This window comes from Augochlora pura, chromosome 7 (assembly GCF_028453695.1).
Source record: "Augochlora pura isolate Apur16 chromosome 7, APUR_v2.2.1, whole genome shotgun sequence".
Lineage (NCBI taxonomy): Eukaryota > Metazoa > Arthropoda > Insecta > Hymenoptera > Halictidae > Augochlora > Augochlora pura.
The window spans coordinates 16,917,272-16,938,590 of record NC_135778.1 but is presented as its reverse complement, the minus strand read 5'-3'; the positions used below and the strand labels follow the sequence as shown (position 1 = coordinate 16,938,590).

The following is a 21,319-nucleotide window of genomic DNA, read 5'->3' as shown; positions in this document are numbered from 1 at the left end:
ACGGTCGCGGGTGGAGGAAGCGTACGTAGCTCGCGCGTCCTCGCGTTCCCCTCGCTCCGCTGTCGCATCGGCCAATCGGGAGGCTCACCTTCCGATCGGACGCGCCGACAGGCGCCGCCCCCCGAGACCGCCTCATACCGCCTCTCCTTCTTTCTCCCTCTCGCGATCGGCCTCTCGCTTCCTTCACCGCGAAGAAGAGAATTCTCCCGCGGCAGATCGGAGAGGAGGCCCACCGATCGGCCTCCCAAAACTCCGATCCACCGATGACGACGACGAGAGGAGGTCACGCCGCGTCGAGCCGCGTCGAGCCGCGTCGATTCCGGTGGTGGTGGCGGCCGCCGTTGTTCGCGCCCGCTCTCCTTCTCTTTCGAGCTCGCTCGCTCGCGCCCGAGTCCTCGTCCTCGTCCTCGCGCACTCGTACTCGCACTCGCACATGTACTCGTACTCGTTCTCGTACTCGCACTCGTCCTCGCTCTCCCGTCCTGCCCGTCTTCTTCTCTCCTCTGCCCCTTTCCTTCCAGTCCTCCGCGCGTTCCTCTTTCGAACGCCGCGGACGGTTCGCGCGCGTGTTTCAGCTCCCTTCGCGATCGCGAGCAACGTCGCGTTTACGTCCGAAGTCGACTGCGATCTGCGAATCCGCCGACCCCTCGATCAATCTTCGACGAACGTCCATGTCTAGCGAATTTTCCGCGAATCTTGTCCAGACCTTGCCTCAGCTGTCTCTTAACGCCACAGGGCAGAGGTTGACGGCTCGAACAGAGCCTCGAGATAAGGGATGTTGAAAATTAAACTTTAAACGTAGCCTGTGATCACCGTCGGATCTTAACGACAGCGACGGATGTTGGTCGTAATAGAATAGACCGGAGAACGATATATGTACTTGGTTCAATGTAACCTATAGCGGAAGTATACAACCGGTAAGAGTAGCCAGCCATTCGTCAGCGAGCATTTGTAACGACTTCTTGGATTTCTAACTCATTGCGTGGTGCTATTTTTCCGGAACATATCATCGAGTTGCCAGCAATGACGTCTCGTTTGACAGTTTTAATCCTTTCTAGAGATCTGTCGACAAGCGATCCTATGGGATCACCTAGGCTCCAAGGTGTTAAACGTCCCCCGCTAAACGGTCGGCGTGCACATCCCTACTTCAAACTAAATGCCACGACCGCCCTGTCCGAGTATTTACAGACGATCGCTCTAGATTCTAGTTACGTTGCCAGCCGATTCGAACGCAAAGCGCGTGATCAAAGTATAGCCGAGATTCGATGTCGCGTTTGATGTCCATTCGCAAACGCTAGATCGTGCGGTTCGCGTAAACATGCACCGCGATAGAGAGGAAGACGCCCGCGGGGTTTGCCAAAGAAGAGATCGTCGGATGGTCAACGTCGCGCCGCAATCATCGATCGAAGACGAGAAAAACGTCATAATCGATTCATCGGACGCCGAGTCCTCGCCGAGCGCAACGAGATCGAGTCGTTTCGGGTAACATACGGTGACTGTCAACCGCTGAACCCCCGTAAAGTGTTCTTAAGCCAGACTTCCATTCCAAGGGGATTCCCTTCGCCGCGTTTCAGCAGTGTACAAAATAATTCATTTTAAGCCTGGCGGCAGTGATTTATGCGTCGCGTAACGAGGAACTCGAGCTATTCTCGTCAATCGTATAGAGAGACCATCCCGCTGAATCCACAGCGGCGGAGGATGCATCGTTCACCAACGCGGTGGTTTTGGATTCATCAAACATTGTTCGACTTTCTCAATAGTTGCGAGAAAATTAGCGATTTTCACGGTGTAACGCCATTCTTGACTTTGATCCCCAGTTTTCGGGATAGATTGAATCCAATGGGACCAATGTCCATCGTCCTGATCGAACGCGTGTTCGCGAGATCTCTTTGCTTCTAAACTTGAATCCCTCGCCTCCGTTTGCTACACCCCAGCTCTCGACCCTTTAGAATTTCACGATACTCGTCGAAATTTAGTTCAACTGGCCCGTTTGACAGGACATGTACATTCATTGAGAATCACAGTAATAAGATTTACATATTCGCAACCAACGTTACTAGATTTAAGATTCTGCGAACCGTTTACCGGAGTCACCGATTCTCCACCATTCGACGAAAGTTGTACTTTCGTTTTTGTTATTGTAGAAATGGTTGTAGAAATTCACCGGTATATATAAATAAACGAAATTAAAACTCTGCGTCGCAAACGATCTCGTTCTCGGGTCGGCGTCCTCCGAACAAGTGAGTTCAACGAGGTGGTAGCGGTGCCCGCTCGTTCGCTCGTTCGCACGATTCGCTCAGGTGTCGGGTAGGTGGTTTCTTCTCGGCATCGAGCAGAAATCGAACCGAAATTTTCGGGCTCTCCGCGTTGGCTCGCGCGGTGAATCAAAGAATAGGCACCGATCACGATCGACTCTTCTTTGTTCCCCGCGTTCCCCGCGCTTAACGGCACGCACCGACTAATTGGATTGCGAACAGAGGGGAAACGATTATTTAACGACAACGACGCTTCGCAGGCTGCCGTTTCCTCGAGACAAGCAAGAATATTAACGATCGTATTTAGGGAGCCGTGCTTCCCGATAACGGAGTTACGGCTCGCCGGTAGAAAGGAGAGATGGCTGTCCTAATCGAATTAAGGGTACAAAGAGACGGTTCGCGTCTGTCCCTCCGACTCCAGCAGACACTCCTAAATGGCTATTAACGCGAATTTTGGGACTAGCTTGCCTAGCTTGCCTTCTCTTCTCTTCCTCTGCCCGTAGTTTCTCGATCGCTTCCGTTCGCTGTCTTCTTCGCGGTCGATCCAACCCCGCTCTCGCGATCGACGGGTCCTCCTTCCCGATCTCTCGGCCGCGTCGCGACCGGTCATCCTCGGACTACCGCCGAGAGCAGCGTCCGCGATATTCCGCCGTTTCCGCTGGGGCCCCGCCGCGTTCGTTCGCCGCGGAAAGGGCCGGGTATCGTCGCGTGCGAGGACAGACGCGATATTAGAACCGTAAAAGCGGGAATCAAGCGCGGCAATGGCAAACGACGAACGAGTCGTTGAACTTGCATTCGAATAACGACGCTCGCGGGATTTCCGACGGAGGAATATTGCTCGGTTTTTACGGGGCACGCCGCGTAAACGCGACGCGAGATTGCGTCGCGATAAAAGCGCGAATTCCGCGCGTTATTCCGCGTGGCATTGGTATCGTTCGCGGTATCCCGAAAACGTTCTTCCGACTACACCGTTCGAACCTCTCCCTAACCCGTTCTTCGAGAAACTCTCTGACCGTCGTCGCCTCGGAACGGAACACCACGGAAACGATTAGTGAAACGTACAATAGAAACGTAGAGTAAACTAAACGTGTTACGTCGTGGTGGTACAGGTTACTCCGCAATACTTTTTCAGTCGTCTCGGAAAAGAATGACCGCTCGATCGATTCGATTAAAAAGAATTTTGACGGGTAGCACCAAGGTTCTATAGTTTATCCAATAAGAGAATCAATTAAAATTAAAACAGTGGAGTAGACGAGAATTTTTCTACGAGGAGAGCATTTATTTTCACATCTTCTCGTGGGGACTATTGAAGATTGCGGGTTGTGTAATTATGTAGGATTCAAAGGTGTCACATAAATGATTGAAAACGAAGGTAGGCGACGTTGGAATGACACATTATCGGAATGTAAGCAATAAATTGTCATTTGAAATGACACTGTTGCGGCAAAAATGCGGTTTCGCGGACCGACGCGTGTCCGAATTTCAATTGCGATCGAAGTTGCGGAGTTTTAGATAGGATACGTTGAAAGTCTTGCTCGCTCGCAACGTAATACCGCGAACACCGTGAACACCGCTCTTCGAATTGTCTGTTTTTTCTAGCCAACTGCTCGGCAATTAGCGCCAGACGATGCTTCCATCCGAGTATTGGACAGGTGCACATAAATACAACTGTACATCGCGACGACGGTAATTAACGACGTTGATTAGTACAAGTCTAGCTGCGCTCTACGTTACAAATCTTCTTTGCGCCCTTACGCTCTATTTCTTGCGCCCTTGCGCCTCACTTTGAAACCGTGCTTCACCTATTCGTTATTTAGGTCGTCCAGTTCCCCAGTTTAAGTTGTAAATGTAAGTGTTTGTCCGCACGTGATTCTTGTAAATACATAAGCTATTGCTGCGCGCAAATGTAACTATCCGATTTACTTCCGCCTCTCTCTCTCTCTCTCTCTCTCTCTAAGCGTCCGAAAATTAGTTCGTCCAGTACGAAACAAACACCAATGCCATTTCTGCTTACGAAAGTTAGGTAAGAAGGTACGATCGCTTAATACCATAGCTCTGATCACCTCCGTGTACAACGAACGGAGTTTTGTTACGTAACTATTTGTTGTTTCATCCGCATATTGGCGTTGATATCTATGAGGTGTTTAGAGCAAGCACCTTTTTTTTTGCGTACGCTGAAACTACGTTCTTGCACGTAGAGAGATCGCTTTGAAAACTTCATCTGGTTCGTCGCGAAAACGGTGGAAAGAAACGATTGCGAGGGTTTTTCGGCAGAGAAAGAACGCGATTCGGATTCTCGGCAGTATCCGTTAAGCCGTGGATCATCGCAGCCCGGTTACGCAGGGGTGGCACCGGCCATAACGCTCGTATTTCTCATATCGCTGAAAGTTTCAGCTGCGCGGGCGGGAGCGGAGGCATTGTAAGGGTGCACGGCGCGAGGCCAGCTTCGTTGGAAGGGGCCGCGGCCATAAATTTTACTACGTAATATTGTTTAACTGCAAACAGTATACTAACGCCGTGCGCCCTGGCGAAATGGAAAAATTTCGACTCGGCAGCAAAGGCCGGGTTGGCTGCGGGTCGCTCGCCGTCGACCAACGACGAAATTCGATGCGAATCGTCTCGGTTCGACGGGATTTCCACTCGGCAAAGACGTGTCGCGCGAATTGTTCCGCGGAAGCGGAAGGTGTTCGCCACTCAGCGAAATGTGCTGGGAGGTCGCCGCGATTCGCCTCGGGAGACCTCGGGAGAGCTTCGACGAGCTTCGACGAGCTTGGAAGAGCGAGCTTGGAAGAGCGAGCCCCGGTCGCCGTCAGTACTTTCGCGACGTCGACGCGGCCGCGCTCCCGGGCCAGTTATGAAAAAATACGAGAGACGAGCGGAACGGACGGAAATGGGCTGCCCAGGGCGCACCCTGCCACCAAATAAAATCGCAAAGCATCGGTGCGGTCGGGATTTCCACGCTTTCGCGATTCCTTCCGCCGGCGCGACCAAATCCGCTTCCCTCTAACCCCGCGTTCCCTCTCGGACACCGCGGATGGGGCGACGTGCGATCGAGGAGCGAAAAATCGGAGCCAGTGTCGCGCTCGCGTCTTGAGAAGAGATGACGACGACGACGACGTAGCCGACGACGGGTGTCGCGCTCGCGGAATAGCACGAAATTAGCCATTTCCACGGTAATCGTTACCCGGTCTGGCTCTGCCTACCGTTGCTACCGCCACCCCCAGCTGCACCCGGCCCACCCCCCTGGAATTACAGAGACGGCAGCAGCCTTGTACGTATTGTACAAGAACAATGAGCAAAGGGAAATATTGATGATGCTGCTGCCGTGTGGCTAAGCGCGCGAGTCTGAGCGTGAGCAAGCGAGCAAGCATTCGCGCGCGCTACGTATGCGTCTCTACGTGTGTACAGGCGTGCAGCGTGAAAGGACCGTGCGTATACATCGAGCGGTAGCGAGGAGAGGAAGAAAGAGAAGCAGAACGAGCGCGCGAGAGGATACGCAGCGACTGCGGGGAGGAACCGGCCGAGAAGGACGGAGAACGCGGGATAGGGGACATGGGAGCTGACGAAGAGAAAGATAAGAGGAGCAGGCGGACGGTGACGGAGGGGCCGGGGAGGGGGAGAGAGAGGCCGTGTGCGAAGAACGGCGAGGGGAAAGGAATAGAACGAGAAGAAAAGCAGGTAAGAGGAAGAGAGTTATATGCTTAATATTTCAGCATCGCGAAATTCTGCCCCTGAATCATTAATCGCCTACCCCTGCGGTGCCTAGCCTCGGCTCTCTCACCCCCTTCTCCTCCCCTCGTCCACCTACCCTTTCACTCCTGCCGCCGTTCCTTCTCGTTCTCGCTCTCGTTCTCGCGTTCCCTCTCTCACCCTCACCCTCGGCGTGCACCACCCCTTCCTCGCTCGTACCCCTTACGCTCTTCGGCTCTCTCTCTCTCTCTCTCTCTCTGCTCCGCTCTCCTCGCCGCGCTCCTCTCCACGGGCTGCTCTTGCTTTCGCTCCTCGGCTAGGAATGCTACCCCCGCGCGCGCCAGAATATTTCGAGTCTTCTCCCGACGTAGGAATAGACTCGTCGACTAAGCTGTAATTAACCCCCTGATTAATTACCCCGGCTCGATTCTATGATTAAAGGTATGAGCGATCGCGACGTCGCTAATCCTTTCCCAGCCAACCATTGAACCGTCGTCGAGCGCGCTTGTTCCTCTCGCCATCCGACGACCTCGATTTATAGAAGCGAGAGACACGGTACCAGCGCCGTTACCGCGCGAAATTTTCTTTAGACTAATTCCTCGCCGAACGACCTCCGAACGTTCTCCGCCCGCGATGGAACAGCCTAGGGCTGCGCGGTTCTTGAACTCGCGAGTTCGGGGACCCCGTCCGCCCGATATCCCTTGCAGTGAACAATCCAATTGTTAACTTCGTACTATTCCTCGATGCGAGCTATATATATATATTTCACTATGCAAATGTCGCCGACTATTAAATATGACTAATTAACTACGTGAACACCTGCCAATAATTATAGTACTGCGATAGACTTTTTCATAATTAACCTATCAAGGACGACGCGAAATTCCTGGTTACTTGCAGTGTATTATTATTTCTCCGCCAATTATTTCTTCCTTTATCAATTTTTTATTTTGTATGCACAGCGGCATGTCCGTAGAGTCTTTACACAACCTGTCCCGTTAGTTTCGAGTATTTTACAGATGCTTATCAAAATTATCCATGTACGTATGGGGAACGGCACGAGATTCCGAATGCTGCAGAAACGCCGTCCTTGAGGGGTCAATATCAATGCATTCGTATCACGAGTCTACAGATGATGCCTATAATTGTTTCGGTTATTTTATTTATCATGTACTCGCCGTTATTGTACAACTTTTGTTTCGATTTGTTCTGTTTTACCTCGTAACGGACGTTCGCTCGTCAATAACATAAAATAGAAACTATCGGACAGTTCAACCCTGCTGCTGCAATGTTCGTAGGGACAATTGGACTATACGATCCAACTCGATGGAAATATTCCGCTGCGTTACTCTTTGGACAGGTCGGATCAGCAACTGAGACTCGATGTATCCATTGTCGTAGCACGTGTCTGTACGGTAACGAGAATTCCTTCTACGTTAACGAATCGCTATAAAGAAAAACTTATGCGTGTTCGCGCGACGATAGAACCATCGAGGGCCAAATTAGTTGGAAATATTAACGGGCGAAGGGCAAAGGGAGCCGAAATACTTGGGCCTACACGGAGAGAGCGTTGCGACGCCGGTTATTAGTCGTACGTAGCCGTGGCGGTAGAGTGTGCAGGGTGTGCATGCTGTACAGGGTGTGCAGGTTGCGCGCGAGGTTAACGTTGCAGAAAGGGGTGGCATAAAAGGGGAGTGAGTGGGTGGGTAGCCGTGTGCCTGGCTTGTACCAAACAATGATATCGGGTATTTGATTTGTAACCGACGACAATACCGACTTGCGACCCCGCATTTCATCCCCCGTCTCCCCCCTCCCCTCCCCCCCTCCCCCTTCGGAACTCGTTCCCTTCAGTGGCGTTCTCTATACATATAGGTATACCTGCGCCGACACTATACCTACGCGTCTACGTTTGTTACGTACGCGAATATACCGTGAGGGGGTGCACCACGGTAAGGCTATCGATGCGAGTGTAGTTTCGCGCGATCCCTTTTTCTCCCGTACCCCCACCGCGAGCATTCCTTCACCCACACAAAAGCCATCGAAACCACGCCGCTCTGCGAAGAATTCTTTTCTCGAAACGCGACACTATCTCCGGCTCGTCTACTCGGTTTTATTAACCCCTTTACCAGAGATCTTAGGAATTTCCGAGCTGGACATTCTACGAGAAAAAAAAAAGAAAATCAATGTACGGACGACCTTAAGCGTATCCGGTGAATTCCTCTGTCTAATTTCCTTTAAATTAGGTCGCCCTATATTTCTTCGGGATCGTGAATATGTATACGGTTACACCGTGCAAAATCAATTTTCTATAATTGAAGCGTCGGCTTACCTCTCATCACCTCGGTTCTATTTTTTGCGTATAAAATTTTAAATGGTTAAAGTCTTATACTCTGATATTCTATCGAGATTTAATTAAAATGTATATTTAACTGTCCAAATCGTGTCTTTATCAACGTGTATAATTTCGAAGACTCGATCGATCTCTCTTTTTCACTTGAATGTTACAAATGCAACCGCATTAATTATTCTGCGTTACCGTGAGCTATCTCACGCCATAACGTTAACATTGCTACTGTACCGAAGGCTTGCATCCCTAAGTTTAATAAATTATATAAAATCCGCATCGACGACCTTGAACGCGTGCATAAAGCCAGACATATTGTTCTCGATCTAGAACGAGGACGTTTTGGACGTCGTGACATTAATATTTTCCATTCTTCCGCATACGGGGATCAATGAGAGACTGGCACTCGTTGGCTAGTAACCGAACGCGATGTTTTCGGAAAACAATCGGTTTAAATCGCTTCTGCTCGATTAAGCGTCGACCGTCGATGGTTGGAAGAGCGGAGCCGTGGGAGAAGGGTCAGCGCATCCACGGAGAAGGTTTGCAGCGCGCTGCTCGAGAAGCTGAAGGGACGAGGCGGCCGAGGGGAGGAAGAAGAGGCCGGCCAAGGGGATGGAGCGAGATAAGAGAAAAGAACAGAAGTCGGTTGCCGGTGCCATTTCACGAACGTACGTACATATTTGGCGGAAGACGGCCCAGCCCTGGCAGCCAGGTGCAACGGACCTATTGACGTGTTAATTGCGCCTGAATAATTGAAGGGGGTCCCCCCCGCTCGACAGCGGTGCTCTGTCCTTTTAAAATGTCTGCCGATCTCGTTAACCGGCTGGACCGACAAGGGCTGACGACTGGTGACAGAGGGCACAAGAAACGATTCTTCCGCGAAGCGGAAGCGATCGTTCGTAGTATCGCCGATCGAACGGTTGCCACCCAGCGAGCCGCGTCTTGGGCTCTCTCAGAAGCGTGTCTCCCACGCGCGCGCGCGTCCATGAATAAATGAACGCGACGCGCTGCGAGGCTAAGAAATTGGAAAAAGCTTGTTCGGAAATCACGGGTGCCGCTAAGCCGACGGTTATAGTCGACGTCTACTATGCTGGGGGCAAAAAACGGCAGCGGGAATTAAAAGTTTTTCCAGAGTGGAGAATACAACGTTCGGGTTTCTCGCTGGACACGGACGTCGCCGCCGAGCCGAGCGGAGCTGCATGAACGGAACGGAACGGAGCGGAGCGGAGCGAGGAGCGGGGTCTGATCGAAAACGCACAGTTTGGTATACGTATACATATAGTTGCATGCAATCGGAAACAGGGAAAATGTTCGAGGCGAACGTTGAATTATTGAAGATTTAGCTGCGTATCGGTGGAAGGGAAGGGTTCCCGGTGATCGTAAGAATATCTAACCTCGACGTGGCTTCTTTTATTATTCAGTGGCTGTCATCCCCGTGTCGGGGTGAAACGCGCGACTAGAAAGCTCGAAAGCCCGATCGTACCACTTATTTCCGATCGCTCGGCCGTCTATTCTATTCGCGCTTCTTTTTCCCTTTCGCTCTGCTTGCAACCTCCTTCTGCGAGGGGCCATGTTTCTTTCTCGATACACAAATTCGTACGCGGCGAATGGATTTGTCGAACTGCGCGCGAATGATCCGATCTCGTTGGCGGTCGAGAGGCGACCGCTTAAATAGAGCCTTTGTTCCTGCGTCGGGACCTTAAACAGTGTGCCCTCCTCGCGCGGTGTTTGCTCTCCGTCCGACCCTTGCTTTTCGACACAATTAACCGCCGATGACTCTCGATCGATATTCATCGACGTATCCTGCGCCGAAAACGTCGGGAAAAAGAGCGTCGGGCTCCGCACTCGCGAGGATTAAGGGTCGGGAACATTTATGACCTCGGGGGAGCGTGATCATCGGACGCGGCTCTCGAGACAGCACGTGGACTCGTCGATACCGTCGACTTTGCTCGACGCGTTGCACCGCGTCCCGAACAGTTTACTGCTTCGGAATCGTGTCACGATCGCCAAGTGCCGATTCCGATTTGTCCCTTCGCGGCGTTCAGAACTTCCAAGGGAGACGATTTCGAAGGGGAAGCGATTCCGGGTTGCATTCGGAAGCATATTCTGTCGGTTACCGAAAAATGGAAGGTTCGAGAGAGGAAGAGAAAAATAAGAGAGAAAGAGAGGGAGAGAGAGAGAAGACGACTGCCGGAGAATGTCATCGTCGCAGCGCGCTCGTGTTTCGCCGATGAGATTAAAATAGGGAGAACCGCGATTCGAACGGAGCGTTTATCTATTTCTGAAACGTGCGGCTGTATTTCAGAAGCGACCGTTTACATACTCGATTTGACTAGCGCGAAAATAGATCGAGGGAAAGCGTTTCCAATATAGACGTAATCGCGGACCGCTTTGATAAATCTCTGTTCGTTGTGTCATTTAACGAGCTGCTCCCGGAATGCTGGGAAGAGTTTTATTCGTGTTCGACGTTAACTCGAACAATCGTTATCTATTCTGGTAGGCAATGTTTGCGCTCTTGCTCCTGGATAGAACAAGCCTCCTGGTCCAAGGAAGGGGACCTCGGAAGGAGTCGAGAATAAAGACGCGATCCGATGCGATCCGTTGCGTTTCGCTCCGATTCGAACTCGATACGATTCGATTCGATCCGATTCGATTCGATTCGATCCGAGCCGAGCCGAGTCGAGCCGAAATCGAATTGGTTGGTGCAGCGACGCGCGATCTCCGACGTCGGTCGGTGGACATGGACGGATCTGGTTAACGGTATCTACCTGCGGGAAGGGGTGTTAAGGGTCGAGGCGAGGGTCTGCTGGTTCTCCCCTCCCCCATCGATAATATACGATCCTGCATGATTCTGCTTCGCATATCACAATGGCCCTCTGGGCAACCTATTCTACAACCTAGCAACCTCTAGCTACGTATGTAGCACCCATCTACCGGTCCTCGGGCCTCCGCTAGATAATGAGTGATTAGGTAATTAGTTGTCCAATATTCCAACCAGCCTGCTCGACCCTCTTCCCCGCACCCCGTGCACCGTTCTCGCTTAAACGTCTTTCTCCGTTCCGACGGTCGACGTTCTCGCGATCGGCCTTTTTCGGAACAGTTCCCTATATCCTGCATAAACACAATCGACCAACGATCGATGGAAATATTTTCATCGATATTCAAAGAAGAATTGTTAACGGTTAACTTCGTCTGTTGCATAGCATTATACATGGCAGAGCATGCCATCCTAATGTTAACAGATTGGTTAATTTTAACAATCTGCGATTTTCTGCGAGATACCTTTTTGGGAGTTTTTCCATCTTTTCAAAAGACTGCAGAACACTTATTGAAAAATGTATATAAAATAGTGAAAAAATTAAAAGAAAAAAAGCTAAAAATGTTGTTATACTGATAAAAACTGATTCAAAACGCTTAAGAGGGGAAATAAAGTTATACTTGACACCTACTACATTTCTTACGTCGTGTCAAGAACTAAAATACATCCGACTCGTTTATGCTAAATCAATTACATTAAATTCAATTTTACAATATAGCAACCACTGCGAACAAAACCTGAAGTTTCCTAGGAAATATCTAAACGAGGAAGAAGGAGGGGATTGACGAACAACTGTGATTTCTTTTGCAGACTTCCGTGGGACCCGACGTAATTGTACCTTAAGACGGCGCCGCAGACGTTTGCGCACAAAATCGAGCGCGAACACTTTGGCCGACGAATTTCACCGATTGCCTTTGGGCAGCGCGTACAGCGCATCGCGCATCGCAAAATCGAGTAACGTTCGTTTCGAGTTGATATCGATTCGCAAAAGCGTCGAGGGGTCGTTCGTCTCTCGGCCAAAAAAAGCGCGTCTCGTCGGTATCCCTTCGACGTATCACCGCATACACCGGTCCTCCCCTTTTATAAATATAACAATTAGACGCACGGGGGTCCGTGACACGAAAGCGACAAAGAGAGGAAGAGAGAAACAGAGAGGAAGAAGGAGAAAGAGAGAGAGAGAGAGAGAGAGAGGGAGAGGGAGATTGGAAGGGGTAGAAGCCGAGAGAAAAGAGCGCGCACAGGTCTGTCGGAACGATCGGAACGAATATATCTTATACAACGCGAAACGAGGAAGGGGAGACGCGATTGTACGGGGCTTGGCTCGGTAAGCGTATTCGAAAGACCGCGACGCGTGTTTCGTAAAATTGCGTTATACTCGATGAACTTGCCGGAACCGCTCGCGCAAATTTCTATTACTACTACCTAGCCCCGCACGGTTGGGAACCCGTGCTGGTAACCAATTCGTGCAAAAATTTAATTAACAGCCCTTATTACTGCAACGCGTCCCTCTTTTGGGGAGGAACAGAGACTTTTGTTTCACCGGAGAAATTTAATTTCGGCGCCGATGGATTTACAGAAGGCAGCCGCCGCCGGTGTAACGTTTGTCCAACCCGGTGAAAATGTTCGAAAAAGTTTGGGGCCCGGCTGGTTCTCCGGCGCACAATTTCGTCGTGCGTCGAGCACGAATTTTTGTTCCCAAGACGACAAATATTGGCCGGAATATTTGCTCGCAGCGGTTCCTGGCCGTTACCGGCCGCGCAGCGCAACGCGCAGAAACGGAACGTCGAAAATTAGATTAAATTAGATCGGACGACGTTAAAATAGATTCAATTAGGCTGAACTGGGTCGAATCGAATTAAAAAGGAGCGAGCGAGCGAGCGCGTGCAAGACACGGGACGCCGCCAGCCGCGGCAGATATTCCGGAGAAAGAAGGCGGCGGCGGCGACGACGACGTCGATAATCGGAAGAAGAGGGCGAGCGGACGGCGACGTGGGCGGCAGACGTTCGTTCTCGAAACCGGCGAGGCGAATTGGACGCGTGCGAATTAACAAGCGACGAAATCGTCTCGGCCGTGCACCCGCTGCTGGATCGGCCGAGGGTCGTAACCTCTCGTGTTAGTCACGGCGAGTTTAGAGCGACACGGACCGGCTTCGCTTCCGCGACGGCGGATCAGCCGTTATAATCCGCGACGGACGATATCCTCAAGAGATCTGCTTGCTCCTTGGTCGGCGATGCGAGCAGACACAGTCCGATCGCGCGCCGAAAGAGCATCGGAGCACACAGAAAAAGACTCGCCTCGGATCGCGAGACGTGCGAGCGTGTCGGAGAAACGCTGAATCGCTGCGTTGCGACAATTCGGAATTGCGTCAGTGGTGGAGCCGCAGCGATAATGCGCATAATGCGCATAATACGAGTGCGTGCGCTCCGCGCGCGCGCGCGCGCACACGTTCGCGCGGCACAGCCGTTACAAGACTCTGATGTAATAATTTTACGATCGCTCGTTGCAATTTATCGGTGACAACACTCGCTATTTCTGTCGCCATGTTCGCGAATAATGACCGCCGCCTCTGCGGCCAATGGGTATCGCGTGCTCGCCGCGGTTTCAGCGTCTTCGTAACGTCTCCGCTTCGGTCGGTTTTACAATGTCTCCGAAACGTTTTCGCGTGGCGACTTCGGCCTGATGCTTACTACCGCATCCGGAAGTCCCGCTGCGATAATAGAAGATTGGTCCATCGAAATTGCATGCTTACCTATACGTTACGCGTCCTCGAGCGTCGTCGATACCGTTGATAGCGGAGCTTCCGTTTTCTCCATGAGAGGTACATTGCTCTCCTCCAAGCCCACGTGCCGCGCCACCTCTAGCTGCAAAAAGTCCAGGTCCGCTGCAAAACCAAACATTGGGATTAGATCGTCCACCAATCGCTAAGGAGACTGTTGAAGGAAATATTTCATTTCTTTCATTTCTTCACTGGGAAAACCCATTAGTATAAGAGAAAGTAATACGTCGTGAAAAATGGATGAAAATTTATACAAGGAAAATTTGATCGCTTTTAAAGGTTATACACGTAACGATAGTTTTGATAAAGAGAACTATTGAATAATTGCGTGAATATAGAAATGGGTCAGATTTTATATAGTCGAACGCCGGCTCCGGCGAAATTAATAAAGATTCGCGCGAACTAAAAAGTAAGGGTCGCGGCAGTGCAGGCGAGCTGCATCGGATACGAATTCAATAAGAGCTTTTACAACGGTCGTTCGCGAGGAACGACCCGGCTACGGGAGAAGAAGCGCGCCGGCCCATATTCATGGGCGCGTTTTCATCTTTGAATTTTCTTCGACGTATCAACTTGGAAACGAGTCGCGAGCGCGAAGCCTCCGAATCGATCAAAACCACGATTTCTCGCTCGAACGACGATCTTTCATCCCAATTTGTTCAGAAGAACCGTTGCGAATATGCTCTTTTCATTTGAAACCATAAATGGTATAATTGGTCGTCGGCACGTGTTATGACTTCTTAAATTGAAAAGTATCATATGTGCATAATATCAAACGCTGTCATACTCATAGAAATAGAGTCGCATTATGATATCGAAATTCTATACCTAAAATAGCAATTCTTTAATATCTCTTTGCCGTATCTCAGGACTTGTATCTTCCACTAAACTACTCCAAAAGAGGATTTGCAGGTCTTGTAAATAAAACAATAATATAGCAACAAGACGTAATATTAGGTTGGTGCATCTGAAATATCGGATTTTTAAGCGAGTATATAAAACTGCATATATTTTTTCAAAAGTTATTGATTTAATCAACATGTCCCAGATTCGTTTCAATACACTTTTCCCAACGCGAGTTTAATCCATAGATGTCTGTCTACAAGAAATTCTGATTTCTCGGATCAGTAAACTAGAGTATGGAATTTTTCGGACTGTCTCCATTTACATACTGTTTAGCCCATAAAAACTACGCACATGTCGTATAAAACAATTGCGAAATTAAATGAAGTAAAATATACAATTTTATAAAATATAGATCGTTCGCCAACCAACTTTCACTATTTGAACATTTAGGACAGTTTTTATGGGCAAAATAGTATATAAATGAAGACAGTCTGAAATATTCCATATCAGAGTTTATTAATTCGAAAGATCAGAATTTGTTTAAGACGGGCATTTCTGTATTGAAATCTCGTTGAAAAGGGTGTAGTAAAGCAAACGGGGCAAATTTTGATAAAACAACAGCTTTTGAAAAAAGATATACAGCTTTATATATTTAATTAAACATACGACGTTTCATATGCACCAACCTAATACCAGTCATTTCGACCAGCACCGTAGATTCAGTACTAAGATCGAGTGGACAAATGGGAAGTGAACACAGTTTTTCAGAATTTGTAAAACCGAGTGCAAGTCTGACAAACGAAATGATATTTCGAACAGGGCGTGACCGGTTGATGGTTGAAAATAAAATAGTATGATAAGGTGGTATAATTAGAAATTAAAGTTCAAATCGGTGGAGCCACGGGCTGGATCTAGCGTAGGCAGAGGACCTGAAAGGAGGAAAGGGTTCCGGGTTGGAAAGACAAACCGAAGGAGAGAAAGGAGAACGAAAGAGGAGTAGGGGGAGGGGGTGGGGTGGAGGGGGGGGGAGGGGGGACAGAAAGGAAGGAGGAAAGAAAGAAGGAAGGAAGGAAGGGGTACGGGGAGCAATGGTTACAGCAGAATAAACCCCTCAATAATGAGTTCCGCGAGTGAATTCCCCCGGTGCGGAGAGGCTCGAGATAATAAAACAGAGCGACTGGGACGCAACCGCGCGACGGTGGTAGTAACGGTAGTTGCGGTAGTGTTGGTCGGGGAGGGTTGCTGCGGGAAACCGAGGGGCAAGGGGTTTGCGCGCCGGCAAGAGTAATAGTAAGAGGCAATAAAATATAATGAAATAACATCCAATCCAGGAGAGATATTGTGAAAATATTATTACTAACTTATTACTCGCTGGGCACGGCGCGCCACGCTCTCCACGTTTTTCTCCTGTTTTCTTCGTCGACTCCTCTCCTCTGCTCCTCCCTTCGCTCCCTCCCACGGGCCAACCCCCTCGCGGCCCCCTCGCAACCACCGGGGCGTCCTTCCCCATTTTCTCGTTCCCTACGTTCCTTTCGCTTTCCACCTTCTCCATGGATTTTTCCGGCGTTCGGTTGCTTCTCCGGTAGGAGGCCCCCGATAAAAATTTCAATTTTGCGTTCGCGAGCACGCGCGTACAAATACAGATTTCCCTATTCTCGCGAAATTTTCGCCTCCCTCTCGCCGCGATTTTTCTACCCGGCGGTTCCTCGGGCCGGGGTCGTCCTTGGGGCGCAGCGTTCGATACGGAAACGCGGGATATCGCGTAGCACGAACTCGAGGAGGGCGATCGGTCCGCAATCGGCTCACGATCGGCTCGGCTCGGCTCGGCTCGGCTCGCCTCGTCCACGGGATTTGAAATGCAAATCATGCGGCAGGAAGATCGTCCGAGTGAGCGGCGGGAAAAAAAAAGTGATAACCGAGCGAGATACCCAGGTAGATCGCGCACGCGGTGACGAAAGACAGTTACATAAAAGACAAAAGTGTACGAGCCAGGTAGCCACGGAACACGAACAGGTAGGTGTGCTGCGACGGTAGCGGCGCGAGGGGCGGCCCTGCGCGAAGGAAGAGAGTATTAGCGGCTAAGAAAACAGGCGGGGGAGATTGGGGGTGGAAGGGGATGCTAGGTTGGAACAATCCTATCAGGCCGTGTAAATCTCCGGGCGTCGTAACGAACCGGCAAATCGAAACTAAACGGTAGACCATGAATGGGAAATCAGAAAATAACGTTACGCCGCGCGAGGCCGCGCACTTCCGACAGGGACGACTCGTACACAAACACACGGAAACGTAGACAACTCGGACACACACGTAGGTAGACATATGCACGTACGCCCGTCGACGGGGGGAATGCGCTCGCGAAACGCTCGACCGAGTATACCTCCCGGACGTGCGAGCCAGCGTCGTTGCTCGCGGACTTCCTTTCGAGCGCTCCCCCATCCCATCCCTTGCCGCTCTCTCAGCTTTATGGTCTTTCTTTCGGCTACCGAACATCGAGAGCGTGGCTGCCATATTCGAGTTTCTATTTCTGGAATGTCCGAAATGTCGTTGTTCCAAAGCAGAAACGGATTGGATGGACCGAAAACGTCGTTTTCTCGAGCCTCGAACACGTATTCTCGGCCCTCTTGGCTATTCATGGGTCGTGGAGAAATAATTGGTTAATACCTGCGTTAATAAGCAAATCAGAGACCGGATTTAGTCTGAATCGTACTATGAATACCTCATCGCGTAGGGCGGCAGCCTGTAATTGCTAGAAAAATTCCCTGGAACCAGTTTCTGATCAACTCGCGTAAACATTGTCTCATTAGCTGGATAGAATGTATGCGATTGAGTCGAGTGGAAAGACTTTAGAATCGTCCTTCTAGCAAGAACGTTCAGCTATGAACAATCGTAATTGTTTTGACCTAGCGACTGTGTGGACAATTTATGTATTCGAGGGAGGTCGATTCCTTTCTCGGTCAATTCGAATTAGTTTCGGGGAACGAGACGGTATGCTTTTCTGGAAGAATCGCCTCTCATCCGTTCCACTAAACAACGAGAAAAGACCGCGATCGAAACATGGAAATTGGAGAACTGGTAGTATCTGGTTCTTACTGGAAGAGTTAAAGATTTGGAGTTGAAGAACGAAACGAGGCCGTAGCTTTTCGCAAATGTCAAGTCGAGTGGCTCGGCTCCAGTCGAACGATAACCATTATTCGCGTTAGCAGTCTATATTCGCGGTAATTTGCTAGACTAGGACGATTTGCTGGGACAGCTTCACTTATATAAATAATATATCGTTACGCGAAAGAGCGCATAAGCGGGCAGCTACGAGCGGGCGGGTGGAGAAGCGGAGCGGAGTGGAGCGGCGAGGAGAGGAGAGGAGAGGAGAGGAGAGGAGAGGAGAGGAGCGGAGAGGAGCGGAGAGTAGAGAAGAGAAGAGAGCCGTTCGTGTTCGATGCACGTGTCTTTGCAGCGGGTTACGTAAGCGTATCCCATGCAGGAGAGTGTATACGTACGCGGCGAACACGTTCTCCTCGCACACAGCCCGCACACGGCCCGCACACGGCCCGCACACAACCCGCACAGGAAATCGGTGTACGATATGGCTCTCGTGATGCAGTCTACACGAGTGGGAAATCTAATGTCTTTATCGTTATAACCAGTGTTCCATGCGACGTACGAATTAAATGAGATCTTTTCGTGACGCTGAGCTTCCGCCGTTGAGGAGAACGACGTTACGGCAAAGAATAATATCTTTATCGGAATGGATGCCGTTCCACGCGACGTTTAAATTAAATAAGATATCTTTCGTGATGTTGTGTTTCCGTTATTAGGGAAATCGGTGCACGACATTCTCACGATAGACGCGTGCATGCATCGCGGACGCGGATGCGGACGCGAACGCAAATATGAATGCGAATACGAACGCGGTTGGGAGCGTACGCGTATGCAGCTACACGCGAAGAATAATTCGTATCGACCTAGGTAATTGTTAGGCCGTCGAACGCATAAATTAAGATCTTTTTATGATGTTGCGTTTCCGTTGTTAGCTCGAGCCGCCTTCTTGGCTCGATCGCTCCGTTCGCGGAGAGAAAATTTGCATAAATGTCCGCCCCTCTACCGGGCTACCGCCGACGCCGGATACGGTCGATTCTTCTTTTTCCAGAAGTCTCTCGAATTTCCAACGTGCAAAGCTCTTACAGAAAAGGAAAAAAGAGAACACGTGGACGATATTCTCGCAGTTCGATCGCGATTCGCTCGTTCTCCCTGGCAGCCGATGATACCGCTTCTACGGAGAGATCAATATCCTTCAGCGATGTTGGCGACGATCGGATACGGATCGCCCGATTAAAAGCGATTACGAGCGAGGTTGGTGGCGAATCTTAGGACGCATAATGCCTTTTAATTCTCACGTGTCTGGCAACGTGGTAACACGAGTTTTCCCTCTCCCCGTCACTCTACTTTTCCTCTCACCTTTGTCGTTCTCCCGCGTTCGCGTTTGTGTTCGCGCGCGTTTCTCTCTCTCTCCCTCTCTCCCTCTCTCTTTCTGACACCCTCCCTTGTTTGGGCGGTCTCTGTTCAGCGCACAGTGTCCCCACGAGTTCGGCGTGATTCCGTTTCGAGTCGGTTGCGAACGTTTAAATTGTAAATGTATCGTTACTCTGTTAAACGATAGCTTTCGGTTCGTGCGCGAAGGGACATGGGGAGCTGTACGTGTTCGCGTAGCGCGAATACGTGCATGTCTTTTCCGCAGGTGGACGACTGTATGAATAAAACACGGTCTCCGGCCCGAAGTTTTGCCGAGTCGCCTCGGTATAACTAAATGTCTGTCGCATTTGCATCTGCATTACGAGACCGCGTATATACCGTCGACTTGCGTAATATTGTAATCAGCCTCGGGAAAATAAATAACTATGGCGTCTACCTGGTCGCCTCTCTCCGACCCTCTCACTCTTTTTACCTAGTCGCTAGATAACTATCTTTCCGTTTCCTGTTGACGGGCCGCGGTAACTACGCGTTCCTACCTACCTACGTACGTTACCGACAACGTGCGTCGCGTACAACCACAGGTACGGTCGCGCGAGAAACTAGGTACACCCGAGGAATCTTTTTGTACCGCTCCACCGAATCCCGGCATTTCGATCTCACGATCGTTCCTTATCCGCTATGTCCAAACACCACTTGGACACTCGTTATTCGTCGTGATACCATTGCTCGCGGAACTCTAATTCTAACGAGGACAATCGTCGAGTCTCATAACGAGCCAACAGAAAGTACAGGTTCCAAGAAAAAAGTTTAATTTATTTGTCAGATACAGAAAAATTATTTTGTATATTACTTGTTATTATTTCTAAGACAATGTTATTTTGTAGTTCTCGATTGGATCTTTGTATCGGTTATTTATGTACATTAAGACAGTGGGGTTTCTGGATGCACGGCGAGGTTCGCTTCGACCGATTGTCTCGTGCCGCCTTCGCCCTTTAAAACAAAATCATAATGGCATTGGATAGTGTTTAGACAATGTCTCATTTAATTGCCGAATTTTCAAGAAAACGTAATCCAGCCCACCTGTTCGTAAACGATCGAATCGAGAAACGCAGCCAGCCGCGCAAAACGAACTCGAACGCCCGCGCAGTGTCCGTCAAGCTCCTCGGGGAATCTAGTGGCGGAGCGATTAAGATTGAACCTTTTGTACAGAATCGGTGGAGCTTTACGCGCTATTTCCCTGCGCAGCCAGTGAGACAAACGTATACCGCGGAAACGAAAGTGTCGAGGAACCGGCAGTCGGTGCTACCGAGACCGTGTATCCGCCTTCTCCGCCTCCTGTGCCGGCTAAGCGAGAATTAAGGCAAACGATTTCTGCGCGAAAGAGCCCGGAGATCGTAAAAGCAGGCGGGATGCGTGCCGTCGGCTTCGGCGTCCCTTGGAAAATGGGGCACAGCTCGGTTCGGTTCGGTTCGCCGCGATAGAAAAATTGACGGCGAATCGCGGGCTCGCGATACAACTTCCGTCCCTTGCACCGGATTCGAACCGGTATCCCGCGATCCCATTCGGTTCCCCGTGGCCCCCGGGGACCCTCGGCCACGCGTTCGCCGGTTTTCCCTTTCTCCGCACGGGTATATCTGTTCTACGCACTTGCACGCACACTGTGCTTTACACAGAGAGAGAGGATCGGCAGGTACGTACAAACGCGTAAATGACAAAACACGTATTACGTGTAACTGGAGTCCGTGCTAGAGATCAATACACATAATAGAGGGTATCTATAGCGCGCGCAACCCGTGCTCATTTACTTAATTGTGTTCTATACGGTATAACCGAGGTATGGTGTGCGATTCGTGTAGGTACGCGGCTGCCTACACCCCTCTTACCGTTCCTCGCCGCTTCGGCCGCCCTTCGGAGCACAGCTCGCCCCCTCCCCCCCCCCCCTCTCCGCTCTGCCTCTCCTCCGCCTCTCCTCCGCGCCGCCGCTCGCTCTCCCCCTCCCCCTCCCCCATCGATGTCTCTCACTCTGTCTCTCTTTCTCGCGCTCACGCTCTCTCCCGGTCTCACCGACTTCTCTCTGTTCCCTGCCACCCATAGTCCCACCCCCTGCCACCTCTTGCCACCCCTG

General features: G+C 50.5%; 1 protein-coding gene across 3 annotated transcripts in view; it reads right to left on the bottom strand.

The window, feature by feature from the left end:
* The window catches only part of LOC144473590 (protein bric-a-brac 1), a 267,144-nt gene that overhangs the window by 196,853 nt on the left and 48,972 nt on the right, over positions 1-21,319 (bottom strand). For all 3 annotated transcript variants that reach the window (XM_078187565.1, XM_078187566.1, XM_078187567.1), the window contains one exon: positions 13,858-13,989. The gene's annotated coding sequence lies outside the window, so the exon portion shown is untranslated. The remainder of the gene's footprint in view (positions 1-13,857; positions 13,990-21,319) is intronic.